The 14,311-nt window shown below is 37.9% G+C and overlaps 1 long non-coding RNA gene across 2 annotated transcripts in view; it reads right to left on the reverse strand.

Moving 5' to 3' along the window:
- LOC109447115 (uncharacterized) overlaps positions 1–14,311 on the reverse strand; it is a 260,261-nt gene that overhangs the window by 4,765 nt on the left and 241,185 nt on the right. Inside the window, exon 7 of one of the 2 annotated variants that reach the window (XR_016018638.1) lies at positions 249–1,584. This is a non-coding gene — a long non-coding RNA (uncharacterized LOC109447115). Of the gene's footprint in view, positions 1–248; positions 8,577–14,311 lie in introns of both variants that reach the window. The other variant, XR_012497244.2, reaches the window with a different exon arrangement.

The following is a 14,311-nucleotide window of genomic DNA, read 5'->3' on the forward strand; positions in this document are numbered from 1 at the left end:
TATTTACCATCTAGATTTTCTGTGTAGATTAAATAAGCTAATATATGTAAAATTCTCAAAATCATATGCATCAAATAAATTGGAGCTATTTGTATAAGTAATAGTAATAATTATCATCATCATCATCATCATCATCATCATCATCTGACTCTCTTTTCATATAGTGAGAAAATGTAGGTGCCATTTGCTTTCAGTACTTTAGGATCTTGGACAAGCCATTTAACCTCTTTTCGTCTCATTTTTCTTACCTGTAAAATAATGGAGTTCAGTCAAACAGTCCTAAATTCAATTTCAGTTCTCCCGTAGGAAACTAAGATTCAGTACCTATAAAACATTTGTATATAAATTCATTTTCTTCCAACAAACTGTCAAATATTCTGTACTGGTTTTGCCATATGAATACCTTCCATAATTCTTAGTGTTCTTCCAAAATTTCACAGGATATGTATTTTATCTCCGAGTAAACAGGTTTTGTGTTCTATTTCATCATACTTTATATTTTAGTAATATTAGTTGGCCACAGCTATTTTTCAACTATGCTAATGATTTTTGACAAAATATGAAATAACTAAAGACAGATGGCTTGCAGCTCCAACTGTTGGGGTTTCTTTTCCTCTGCCAGAAATGTCCAAGATCCTTCAATGAACTGTGGCCTCAGACTACCTGATGGCACTGATTTGCATTGTAGAGAAGGAAGAATTCAAACTTATGAAATGTATTTCTAATATAAGTCTCATCATGAAGTGTGACCAATATATAGCTTGGAATTTTCTTATAGGTAGCCTTGCACAAGTCTTTGCATATTGTGGAAATGAAGACTTCATTAATGGAAAGCTAGTAAATGGATTAATCTCATTATTAAACATTTTCCATAGGAGAGATTGTCTGGGATAGTAGAAAGGGTCCTGGACTTGAATTTTTAATATCAGGGCTTAAATCTTAGTTCTTACTAGTCCTGTGACCTGGGTCAAGTTCTCTGAATTTGATTTTCTTCTTATGTCAAACTGGAATAAAATGACAAATCTCAGAGATATTTTAAGAAGTAAATAAGTCAGGTTCAGTGAAAGCATCTATCATATGAAGGGTGCTTAATAAGTGTTCAGTAAATATGAAAAAAATAACTGAGGATAAATTAGGTCTAGAATGGCCGGAACAATCATCTTTAGCATTTTCTACTCACGCTTGAAAATTTGGCAACATCTTTGACTTCCTGTAATCCCCAACACATTAAAAGAGTCAAACATTTTTAGTTTTCTCTTTAAATTGTCTCCCTGATCCTTTATCTCCAAATAAGGGATCATCTTGAATATAAGCACAGGGGCAAGAAATATTAATTCTCAATTTTTCACGGTGCTTTATAGTTGACAAAGCTCTATCTTTCATACATTAAAATAACTCTAAAACGATGAAAAAACAAAATAACTAAGTGATTTGCCAAGGTTCTATAACTATGTTGGTTTTAAACACAGGACCTTCGATTCGGAATCCAACATTAGTTCACGGCATGCATGGGATATGCTGTATGAACATATGTACAAGCACTGGAAAAGCATCACCAGTAAGGACAGCCCACTCTCTCCAATCCTAAAGGAAGGAAGGCAAAGATCAAAGAAATATCGGCAATCTCCCTCCCATGTAGATCTCCTATGGGGAGAGAAAAATCATTACCTGAGGGTCTCCTCACGATCCCTGGAGAAATGGGAATTGTTCAAACACCAGTCAGTAGACAGAGAGAGCAGCCAAGCATTGGTATCACCACCTGATAACTGGATTTTCCGAATTGAGATGTTTGTTATGCAGAATGATTTTTACATAAGTTAATCACCAATACTCTAAAACAGGGGTTCTCAATCTGGGCCTATTTTGCCCCCAGGGGACATTTCACAATGTCTGGAGTTACTTTTGTCAGGACTGGGTGGGAATTGGGGGGGGCTACTAGAATCTAGTCATCAGAAACAAGGGATACTATGAAACATCCTACAATGTCCAAGACAGCTCTGCAAACAAAGAATTTTCCAGTCCAAATGTCAAGTGCTAAGGTTGAGAAACTCTGCTCTAAATGTATTTTCAGTTACTAAGTATTGCAAACTATATTCCCAACATCAGGTCTCTGCTGTTTGTAAAGAACTCCCACCAAAATGGTCCCTGGCCCAAGAGCCTCAAGCATTGCTTAAAATGAAGAGCACGTGTGGGTTCAATTCAGTTGACCTAAAACCTTAATGTTTATCTACTCTGGTCAAAGCACTAGGCTAGGCACTATTGAGAAATATGTAAAATAATTACAACATGTTCCATACCTTTCAGGAATTTATAATTCATTAACTGTGGCAACTTCCTGGAGAACAAAAACCATGTACCTACATACTAGGTGTTTAATAAATATTTATTAAGCAAAAAAAACAAGGCTCCGTAATTTTGCAAAATCTTCCCCAGTTTCCTCAAGTCCCACACCCAACTTCACCTCCTCCTTTTGTTTGAAGACTTGCCTTATACTCGATAGAGAAATTTGAGGTCATCTGTATGAATCAACTTAGTCTCTACTTCCCCTCATTGACATTTGTACCTTTATTCCCTCCCTCTTTCAAGTCTTGGAGAATGAGGTATTTTTCATGCTATCCAAGGCCAACTCTTCTATTCCATTTGTTTCCTTAGCCCTCGCCCCCCATTCCATCATGTTCAAGATGTGACTTGATCAAAACAGTAATACCTAATTTATGCAAAGGATATGATTCAGTGGTCATAAAATAGTATGTGGTCAATGAATGTAGCTCTTGTATTCCCCTTCCAGTTCAAGTCTCTGACATCCTGCGACATAACATCCTTCTAACCGATATCCACATTTTTTTTCCTTCTTGTTTGAACCTACTTCTCTGTTTTCACTTTTTTATTTCCCATTCACTTAACACTCTGAAATCTCATTCTGCCTGTATAACTCACTGAAATTGCTCTTAAAGATGAAGATCTCCATACTGCAAAATTTCAAGAACCAGCGAGTATTAAACTCCTTGAAGCATGTGCCCTTTCCTACAAACATGACCATATATACCCAAACACAAAAACTTTTCATAATATTTTCCATGGATTGACTGACACTTCCATTGAACCCCCAGTTTACAAGCGCTGCAGTTCACAGAATTTAGTCCTCACTGGAGAACCCTGTTGCATTTAACACTGTTTTATCTCCAATGAATGCCTGGAGCCAGGGCGAAGGACATCCTACCATTATTTCTTCAGCAACTATCCACGCTACATGCTGCATAGGATACACGGAGCAGTAACAGAGCAAGATCTCTATTCTCCAGAAACTCCCATTAAATATTGTTTGACAAAGGAATGAGTAGCTTTGAGATTTCAAACCTAGTTGCCTGGGAATATGGTAACGGCCCTCAGGCATCTATGCTTACCAATATACCACCACCACCACCATTGAAAAAGAGAATCGAAGGCAAGGACTGATACAGGAAATCAAGCACTAAGTTTGGCCTTGGATATATTGTTATTAAGAAAAAATAAGACATCCAGGGACAGAAATGGGTGAGTGGCAGGGTAGGAGATTTTGACCTTCTGAGGAGAATCTGAGGCTCAAATTGATTTGAATCAGTTCTCAAACTAGGCACGATTTTAACTTTTTTTTTTTTCTTTAGATAACTATCCAGAAAGAAATAAAAAATGTCACTATTTGAGTAAAAAATTCAAACTGTAAACAATTATAGGACTGTGGATAAAGCAGTAGTCATTGAAGTCAGACAGATGTGATGGACCTAAATCTAGTCTAGACTGATAACATGCTATATCTGAGACCTTGAGCAAATAAGTAACTTCACTAAGTGGTAATGTCTTCATCTGTAAAATGGGGATAATGAGGATAATAGTAATACCTAATAAATCATGTTAAGAATATTTAGCGAAATCTTTCATACAGGAGACTTAGAACAATGCACAGCACATAATAAAGAATGATTAAATTATTATATCAGTATTATTTTTACCTTTAGAGTTTTGTTTTAATTAAATGACCATTTATAAAATCTTGAAGATCAGGAAGCCAAATAAGCAAAATTCTCCAAAAATAAATAGTTTTCTTATTGTTTAAGTTCATATTCAAGACAAAGAGCCAAAAAATATATATTTTATAAACTATAACTTCCTGGCACAATTTCCTTGAATATTCTGTACTTTAATCTATATATAGGATGATGGTAATTTATGTCCATAGATGTGAACCTAAGGCTCTCAGAGTTCCTCAGTCATTAAAAAAAATAATTGAATTCAATGACAACAATTGAATCATTAACTAATTTACTCATTCATTCAACACTCATTGAATGCTTTCTATATGCCAGACACTGTGATAGGTATTGGAAATACAGAATAAAAAAGACTGTCTTCACAGAGCTTACAGCCTAGGAAAGATACTAAAAACTGTGTAATTACTAATGTGTAATTACAAGCTTTGATAAGTATCATGGATAAAAAGTACAGCAAATTATAAAATCATGTAGTAAGTAGGGAATCCAATCTCTTTGGAGGTTTAAAGAAAGCCTTCCTGGAGAGGTGATATTTGAGCTGTGATCTGAAGAGTCATTGAATGATAGAGAGGTGAAGAGTTTCCCAAGTAGAAAGGAACAGTATATGTTAAGACTTTGTGTAACTTAGAGAAGGAAAAAGGAGGGAAAATCAATTACTACAACTTGGTAGATGTGGCAGCAATAGCAGAACACCGCTTAAATCTCTATTCAGAAGAGCTTTCTCTGAGAAGCCTGGTTGACTGGCAGCCTCCGGTCAACACACCTCTGATCCAGCAAAGTGTTCATGTTGAGTCAAGGCTTTTGCCAGGCTTCTTTCAACCAATGACTAAATACAACAAGGATACTAGAGCCAGGTCATTACCGCTTAACATGAGACACCTCTGACAAGCAACCTTTGCCTAAAAACTTCCCATCAGCCTGGCCAACGTTTTCTCGAAATTACACTATAGTCTGAAGCTCTTCCTACTTACCCCCCTTCCTTCCCTTTCTTCTCTTATAGCTTTCAGATATCTGCATAGTGACCTGAAGGCACTCTGCCTACTTCTATCCCTTCCCCTTTATCATTCACACATTTTAGTTCCATCCACAATGTACCATTTTCATCTTACAAAGTGCTACTTCTGGACCCATCTGACTTCAGATTGCTGACTGACATAATCCAGCCCATAATGGGACATGTTCTTTCGGTGCACCATGAGCAAGCTTTCTGTTTCTACTGGGACCCAGTAACATGCAAGGAACTATTTATCAAAAGGAACTGTTTCTCCATTGCAGAGGCAGGGCCTTTCTGCAGAACCTCAGGGTTCTGTGCTGTAAAATCTCCTCAGCTGAATATCTGAGTTCATCACTTATAAGTTCTACTTTCCACCCAATAGAATAAAATTCATCAGGTTCTCTGCCACTTTATAGCAAGAATCGCCCTTCCTCCTCTTTCTAATAACATGTTCCTCTTTTCCATCTGAGACTGCACTAGAAACAACTATAGCATTCATATTTCTGCCAATAATCTACTTCTTCAAGGCAAAAGAGGTGTTTTTTTTATATCTAGTATTTCAAAACGTTTGCATCCTCTACCCATCACCAGTTCTAAAGCCACTTTACATTTTTAGGTATTTGTTATAGCAGCACTCTACTTCCCAGTGCTAAAATCCACATTAATTTCCTAGGGCTACAGTAAAAAAGTACAAAAAAATGGGTGGGTGGCTTAAAATAACAAATTTATTGCTTCACAGTTCTGTGAGCTAGAAGTCTGGAATCAAGATATCAGAAGGGCCATGTTCTTTCTGATGGTTCTAAGGGAGAATTCTTGCTTGACTCCTCTAACTTCTGGTGTTTGCTAGCAATCTGTGGCATTCCTTGGCTTGTAGATGCATCACTCCAGTCACATGTCTCTCTTCTCCTTGCATGTCTTCACACTGTCTGCCTCTGTGAGTGTCTGTCTCTGTGTGCAAATATCAGCTTTGTGTAAGGATGCCAGCCATATTGTACGAGGGCTCACCCTAAGGACTTCATTTTAACTTGATTACTTCTGTAAGGACCCTATTTCCAAATAAGATCATACTGTGAGGTACTGGGGGTTAGAACTTCAACATTTTTCTTTTTTTTCTTTTTTCTTTTTTCTTTTTTGTTTGATGGGAAGAACAATTCAACTCATAACACTATGTGAAAGACATTAGTAATTATGCTACAAATAATGCCCAGGCTTTTTGGACATGCAAATCCCTTGTAAGACTACTCCACATTCCAAAGCCCGCAAGTTGAAAATTACTAAAGTTAGTCCAATCTTCCTCATTTTATAAATGAAGACGATTAAGTCAAAAGATCAAACCCATGTATTATGACTTAAAATCAAGCTCAATTGTATCAAATGACTCTATTCCACTCCCCACCTATACTATTTAAACAGAAGAGGTTACAAACAAATCTTTTTTTCAAATAATTAGAATACTTGGATAGCCACGTGTCACTTTCGTGAACTTTAAAAGATTTGATTGGATATAAATACTTTGAAACATCTAAATGAAAAAGCAGTGCTTTAGAGTTATATCAGTCACCTTAGGCTAAATTATTATTCAGTAACAGAAGGCCCCAAAATCTTATTGGCTTGCAATGACAAAGATGTATTCCTCACTCACATTACTTGTCCATCAGGAGTCACTGTAGGCTCTGTTCACTTTACCTTTATGCAATTACCTAGGATATGCAGAAAGGAAAGGAAGGCCCACGCACATAGCATCTCCTAACATTGAGGCTAGACCAGGAAAAAGAGAACTCACTCTACCCCCCCTCCACCAGCCTACACACACTGAATAACAAGCAACAATATAAAAATGAGTAAGGTGAAAAGGCTGGAATAAAGAACCCTTCTCCATGGCACATGGCACAAGGAAAGATTAAAAATGAGGACAAAGTAAGCACATGGAGAAAAACCCTATAACACCACAACTCCCATCCTAAGCACAAGGCATTTCTAGAGGAAAGGCTGGGGTTTTTTGTAGGTTGCCACAGCAACAGCAACACCCAAGCCTGACTCAACTCTTAACTAGATTTTCTCAAACCCCCACATTATTGGCCTGCCAAGATGTGTGCCAGTTTCCAGGAGTAAATAGCATTTACTCACGTCTCTATTATTTTGCATGAGTTATCTGACATTCAATTAAAAAATTTCAAAGACACAAAGAAAATAACCTATCATTAAGAGAAAAAAAAAACAATTTAACAGTGTCAAAATCAAAAAGGCAGGCCCCAAGTGTTGAATTTTTATATAACTGTGGTTAATATATAAAGAATTTAGTGGAAAAGGTAGAAAACATATGAACATTAGTGAGAAATTTCAGCAAACAAGTGGAAATTATAAGAAGCACATGACAATAGGAGAAATATAAATGGATGCATTGGAGATGAAGAATGCCTTTGTCAGACTCATCATTAAATTTGACATAGCCAAGGAAAGAGTCAGTGAATATGAGGATCGATCAACTGGAAATCACCCAGAATGAAACACAAAGAGAAAAAAGTGAAAACAAACAAATAAAACGCACGGCAGCAAACAGAAAAACAGAACAGAGGGTCCAAAAACTGTGCGACAATAGCAAACAGTCTAGCATATGTTTAAGTAGAATTTTAGAAGGAGAAGAGAGACAGAAATAATCATGCATAACAAAAATATTTGATGGAATAAAGGCGAAGGATTTTGCAAAAAATAACAAATGTCATCAAACCATAGATGCAAGAATCTTGGAGAACCCCAAGTAGGATAAACACTAAATACCCCATTCTGCTTATCCTCTCAAAGACTATGATGTAGCCAAAGTAAATGTTCCTATTTTTATTGATGAGGAAAGATTGAGTGGTTTATCTATAACTTGCATGAGTTGTATGAAGGCAGAACTCTGAGGACTACCAAGAACTTTTTTCCATCTGTTGCTTTGTTGAATTTGTTTGCCCCCTCTCCTACGTACTTGCTGTGTGATCATGGACTTATTACTTAAATTTCATTTCTTCCTTTAAAATAAAACAGTCTAATAATATAGAGTTGTTCTCAGAAAACATAGAGAAACTAGAACCACACTTGGCATAATTTTGTACTCTACGGCTCCTATAACACAGGTGTGTGGGGACCATCTGTGAATCTACTCTCAGAGTTAAGCACAGGAGGTGAGCATGAGTTTCTTCTACTCTTAGATCCCCACATTTATCTGAGGTTCTATGGTTTCTGTTCCTTTTCATGGCTGGAGGAGAGGGGGCAACAAGACAGGCCTTCTGTGGTGACTAACTTTTGTAGGCTATATTCTTCAAATATTTTCTCTCTTTCCTAGCTTGGAGAATCATAATTATACATAGTATATTTGTTTCCTGGGGGCTAGGATGGGGAAGAAAGGTCGGAGAATATTCTTCCTGGCCTCATCTTTTCCCAAAATTTTATTTTTAACACCTAAACTGTTGTTTTCTAAATTATAAAAACAACAATTTTCTTTTCTTTTTCACTTTTCATTTTCTCCACTGATCGTCCACTTTTGCAGCAATACTTGTTTCTTGTTTCTGAGCCTGCAGGGGAGAATGTCACAGGGTTAAATAGACAAACACAAGAAAAGGGAGAAATAAAAGTACATCGGCATATTATATCACATACTATTATTGTCATTATTGATAAATTATAATTATTTTAACAAACTTGTTCATTGTTCCAAAAGCAATCCATCCCCATTGTATACATAAAAGCCAAGTAAAGCATGTTCTGCTTACTCTGACAATCATCTAGCAACCTCTTAAATTATTTATAACGTATCTCCTGTACCTTTCCATTTCCTGGTTCCTGTCCCTTAGTCTGGGGGCTTTCATATCTCTCAGTTTTGGTTTCCTTGCCCGGATTCTAAGAGTTCTCATGTCTAATCTATTGACTGTTTCCCTTCTGTCTCAAGTAGGAAACTTCATCCTTGTTCGGACCCCAGGAATCCAAACCTTAGCACAGATCCTTCCCAGCAAACAGGCAGGCTCTTTTCAAGTTGGGTGATAACAACATTTCAAAGGAATAAAGCTTCAACTTGCTCCATCCAAAGTAGTTTCTGTCTCTCACTGTCTCATTCTCTTTCTTTCTCTCATAAAAAAAAAAAAAAAAAAAAAAAAAAATCTGCTCCAAAGTATGCAAACATTTATTGTGAAACATATTTCCCCTTTTTGTATAAAAGAATATAAACACGTCGGCTGACATATGGGCCCATGTGTTCCTTCCCCAAGGTGTGAGGAGCCTGGGAGCAGCATATGTGCCAGGTGATGGAGAGCTTGCCACAGTGCGGGTGGGAGTGTTGCTGTCTTGTGAAACAGGTGCACGAAAGCCCATGTGACTAGAAGGCCCTGTGAAATGAAGTTAGGGTTACTCCGACCCACAAGGCTAATACAGGACTATTAAGTTCAGATTCAACTCTGTTTATTTGGCACCTTCCATGTGAACTTAGTGGACCTCAGGACTTAAATGACAGAAATCACCTTGCAGAATGCAAATTATACCCACATAGTTGAGAGTCGAGGACTGAGAAGAAATTAGGTGAACTTTCTATAGTGGGCCTTGTCAAGTTTTAGCTGCGTAAGAATCACCTGGAAGGCTATTGAAACACAGATTGCTGAGCCTGACCTCCAGCCCCGCAAAGTTTCTGAGTCAGCAGTTCTAGGGTGGGTCTGTATAATTTGCACGTCTAACATATTCCCAGGGGATGCTGCTGCTTCTGGTCCAGAAACCACACTTTGCAAACCACGTTTCTAGCATGCAATGCACAGTGCTGAGGTAAAAAGCCCTGATAAACTGCAGTGTGAAACATCAGTGCTATTAGCCAAAACCATGAAAGGCACATCCATCATTATGCACAAGAGGCAGGAGCAGGGTAGAACATTGGATACCACACCAAGCAAGCCGGAATGGTGCTAGGAGTGAGGAGTCAAGTCAAAGGGCTTGAAGTGATTGCCACAGTCGCACGCAAAGTCCCCAAAACAGAGCTTAAATGGCTGCCAGAGATCGGGTTTAAATATACATGATTAGAGTGGTCAGGGTAGGATACCACTTTTTGACTCAAATATTTCATTCTTACTGTTCCTTTGTCATAGGGTAAACTCAGATTATACCAAAAGTCAATAATTCCAAACAGAAATGACCAGTCTGTGTGTGTGTGTGTCTGTGTGTGTGTGTGTGTGTGTGTGTGTGTGTGTGTGTTTATAAGAATAATTGAGATTCCTTTCAATTCATATATTGAAGTTCCTCTGAGTATGAGCAACTCATTGGCTATGGGGGAAGTAATGAGTTCAAGACTAAAGGTAACTCTCCTTGACTTTGAAGATCTCATACACTAGTGAGATATGTCTACCCCAAGTCAGACTGTGACAGGTGGCAGGCATAGAGGAAGGAGGGGTTTAATTAATTCTAATTTGAGAGAAGTAGTGTCTGACAGGGAAGACTTTCTCATGGAAGGGGGGACATTTAAGTGCACCTGAAAGATGAGCAGGAATTTTAGCGGACACTTGAAGAATAACCATAGTCTAATATGTGAAAGAAAAATATTTTCCTCTTGCAGTGAGGAGTAATATCCTACCTTAGTCTTACTTCCTCTATGTTGAAAGAAAACTATATTTTTGTTCATCTTAAAAGACTTCCAAAATGAAGGTAAATATACAGAAGAGAAGACAGTTGGAGAAAATACATTTTACAAAGGCAAAATTCTCCCTGAGTGGAAAGCATTTTGTTTTATTCTTATCTCTTTCCTGCTTACATCCCTCAAGGGAGCATTTCATTTAGAGCTGTCAAATTTCCTGAATTCCACTGTGTGTTTGCACAAACTTCTTAGAGTCAGAGTGTAAAACACAGAAAATTCTGTAACTTAGAGGCATCTTTTTTCATTCTACAAATAGTATACTGGTTGGAAGAATTAGCTATTAGTATTAATAGTAGTAAAATACAATAATTATAATATGTATTACTTTATAATTTCCACTAATGTACTTATATTAGTCTGCTTGGGCTGCCATAAGAAAATACCACAGACTGGGTGGCATAAATTTATTTCTTACAGTCCTGGAGGCTGGAAGTCCAAGATCAAGGTGCCAGCAAGGTTGGTTTCTGGTAAAAACTCTTTCTGGCTATCTCTCCCTGTGTCCTCACATGGCCTTTCCTCTGTGCACGTGTGCACAGAGAGAGACGTCTCTCCCTTTGCTTATAAGGACACCAATCCCATCAGATTAGGACTCTGAACATAAGACCCCATTAACCTTAATTACCTTCTAAAAGCTCTATCTCTAAGTGTAGTTACATTGTGAGTTAGGGCTTTAACATATGAATTTGAGGGCACCACAATTTAGTCTATAACCTCCTCAGGGTCAGATACCTTATTTAGCTTATTTTATCTCCCCTACTATGTTTCCTACATCATTTCCTAATACATGTAAATCATTTGACTTGAATGTAATTCACGTTTATTCTCTCAGTGAGTCATCTCAACAACATGATGAGATGGGCAGGGGCAATATTAATATCACCCAAAATTTACACATGAATGACCATGGCTCTTAGTATGTACATAGAATATACCAAATACTGTTCTAAGCTCTACATGAGTTAACTAATATTATTCTTGTTTTAATAATGAGGAATTGGGCAGCCAGATGGCTCAGTTGGTTAGAGCGCGAGCTCTCAACAACAAGGTTGCCGGTTCGATTCCCACATGGGATGGTGGACTGCGACCCCTGCAACTAAAGATTGAAAACGGGAACTGAACGTGGAGCGGAGCTGCGCGCTCCACAACTAGATTGAGGGACAACAACTTGGAGCTGATGGGCCCTGGAGAAATACACTGTTTCCCAATATTCCCCAGTAAAATTTATTTTAAAAAATAATAATAATGAGGAACTGAAGCCCAGAGAGGTTAAATAATTGCCCAGGATGATATCTGGTAAATGTCAGAACCAGTATCCAATCTCCAGAGGTCTGGTTCCAGAGCCCATGCTCTTAATCATATTATTACATGTCTCCCCCTAAGGGCCACAGAAGTCATATAATTTGACCAAGATTTCTTATTTTGCACTTATATTCGTTTCCTAAGCCTGCCATAAGAGGTTAACACAGACTTATGGCTTAAAACTACAGAAATTTACTATCTTACACTTCTATAGGTCAGAAATCAAGATCAAGATATTAGCAGAGCCACACTTCCTCTGAAGGATCCAGGGGGGGAAAAAATCTGTCCCTTGCCTCTTCAGCTTCTGGTGGCTCCAGGCATTGCTTGGCGTGTGGCTGCGTTGCTCCAATCTCTGCTTTCATCTTTGCATAGGCTTCTCCTCTCTTTGTCTCTCCTCTGTGTATCTCTTAGAAGGACACTTGTCATTATGCTTAGGGTCCACCTGGATAACTCAGGATGATCTTATCTCAAGATCCGTAATTATATCTGCATAGACATTTTTCCAAATAACTTCACACTTACAGGTTTTAAGGGTTAAGATGAAGACATATCTTTTGAGGGACTACCACCCAGACCACCACAACACCAACGGCAAGTGATGATCCAGTTTATGGGATAATAGCAATACATTCCCTGCCTAGCACTTCTTTCCTAGGAACTTTTCCTCAGACTTCCTCTCCAATCTCCTCCAATGGGTACCATGGTTCTCAGTGTGTGAAATATGCCCAACCCATGGCCACAGTTAATTTGACTCATGGTACACACTAACTCAAACTAATCCAAGATGTACCTTCCTTAAACAGACTTTTTTTTTTTAAGTTTGATTTCTCTTGGCAGCCATAATTTCCTTCAGTGCAGGGACTAGAGTGAGGCAACTAGGGCTTCTGGGACACAAAATTTAGGAGTCAGCACTTACAGAGCCCTGAAAGTAAGGGCCTCATGAAATTTGGGGCCCAATGTGCCTCCTGGCCTCACCCTAATTCTGGCCCTGTTTCCCAGGATAAGCAGCAGAGGACTAGAGGAGACCAGTGTGGAGAGAGAGAGAGAGTGAAGAGGAGAGGAGAAGGAATATAAACTGACCTGCAAAGGAAAGCAGTCATAGAAAAGAGTCCTGGTGGCATTTAAGCCACTGGTTCTAGTTTTCGTGAGCCTTAATGGTATGATTTCTATAACTGGTTTCTATGCTTCACTTTCTATGCTCTGGTGACCATATTAATTAAGATATTAATTCACATATATGTATATGTAGACTTTTTTTTTTACTTAAAACTTATTTGGATTGGGTTTCTGTCATTTGCAATAAAAAAAAAAAATCCCAAGAAAAAAACCTAAGTCTTGTAACTCCTGATCCTTACTCTTCTTATTTCCCAAGATGAGACTGAGGCAAAGAAAGGATTGTGATTTCTGTGAAGCCATAGTACCTGTTAAAAGTGGAAACCCAGGTCTCTACATGCTAACATCTATGTGATGGCTCAGATTATCTCTTATAGATATGAAACTGGTTCTCATGCATTGCTTTATCATACAATATTTATTTCTTGTCCTTTCAGCATGTAGACAGTTAGATGCTTTAATTGATGGTTTAGGAAAATCTATATCAACGTCAACAATTATACTGTGCCTTCAGGAACTAATTAAATATACTTTGTTATTTTACCACATGCAAAGTGGCCCAGGATGCTGTGCTTTTATTATTCTGCTGCTGATTTTCATCCTCTCTTTTCTTTTTTCATCTGTAGCTTTGAGTATACCTACTTCTAATATGACATCTTCAGGATTTTAGAAAATCAAAGGGGAAAGAAATTAGCATAGACTAATTAACACTTTATTTTTTAGCTTATCGTAAAAAATATAATAATTCCCTCTGCAAACTCTTAATCTCACTCTGACCTCAAGGGAGTTCTCCTGTATCAGACAGCAAATAAAATGTCCTAAATAAGACCACCATAACACAATGCTTCCTCCCCCTCCTACAGAATAGAACCTTTAGTGAAAAAAGAAAGGCATCATAAGAAGTATTGAATGAGGCCGATTTTCTTTTGTCTCATTTGCTGGTTAGCTTGTATGGTAGATGTGTTCACCTCCTGTCTATGGAGGTGAAATAATAACAATAATTGCCATTTGCTGAATGCCTACTCTGTTCCAGGAATTTTACATAGTTTATCTCATTTAATCCTTCCCAGCCTCTTATTTAAAGACGAACAGCCCCATTTTATAAGTGAGAAAATCAGGTTTCGAGAGAACAAGTAAGTAGGTTGCCTGATGCTATGGACCTAGAAACTGGTAAAGTCAAGTGAGGCCCGTGTTCTTTCCATGGCACCGAGCAGGGCTAGAGTGGGTCTG

The sequence above is a fragment of the Rhinolophus sinicus genome, chromosome 14, assembly GCF_057876585.1.
Source record: "Rhinolophus sinicus isolate RSI-liver-muscle chromosome 14, RSI-T2T, whole genome shotgun sequence".
In the NCBI taxonomy this organism is placed as follows: Eukaryota; Metazoa; Chordata; class Mammalia; order Chiroptera; family Rhinolophidae; genus Rhinolophus; species Rhinolophus sinicus.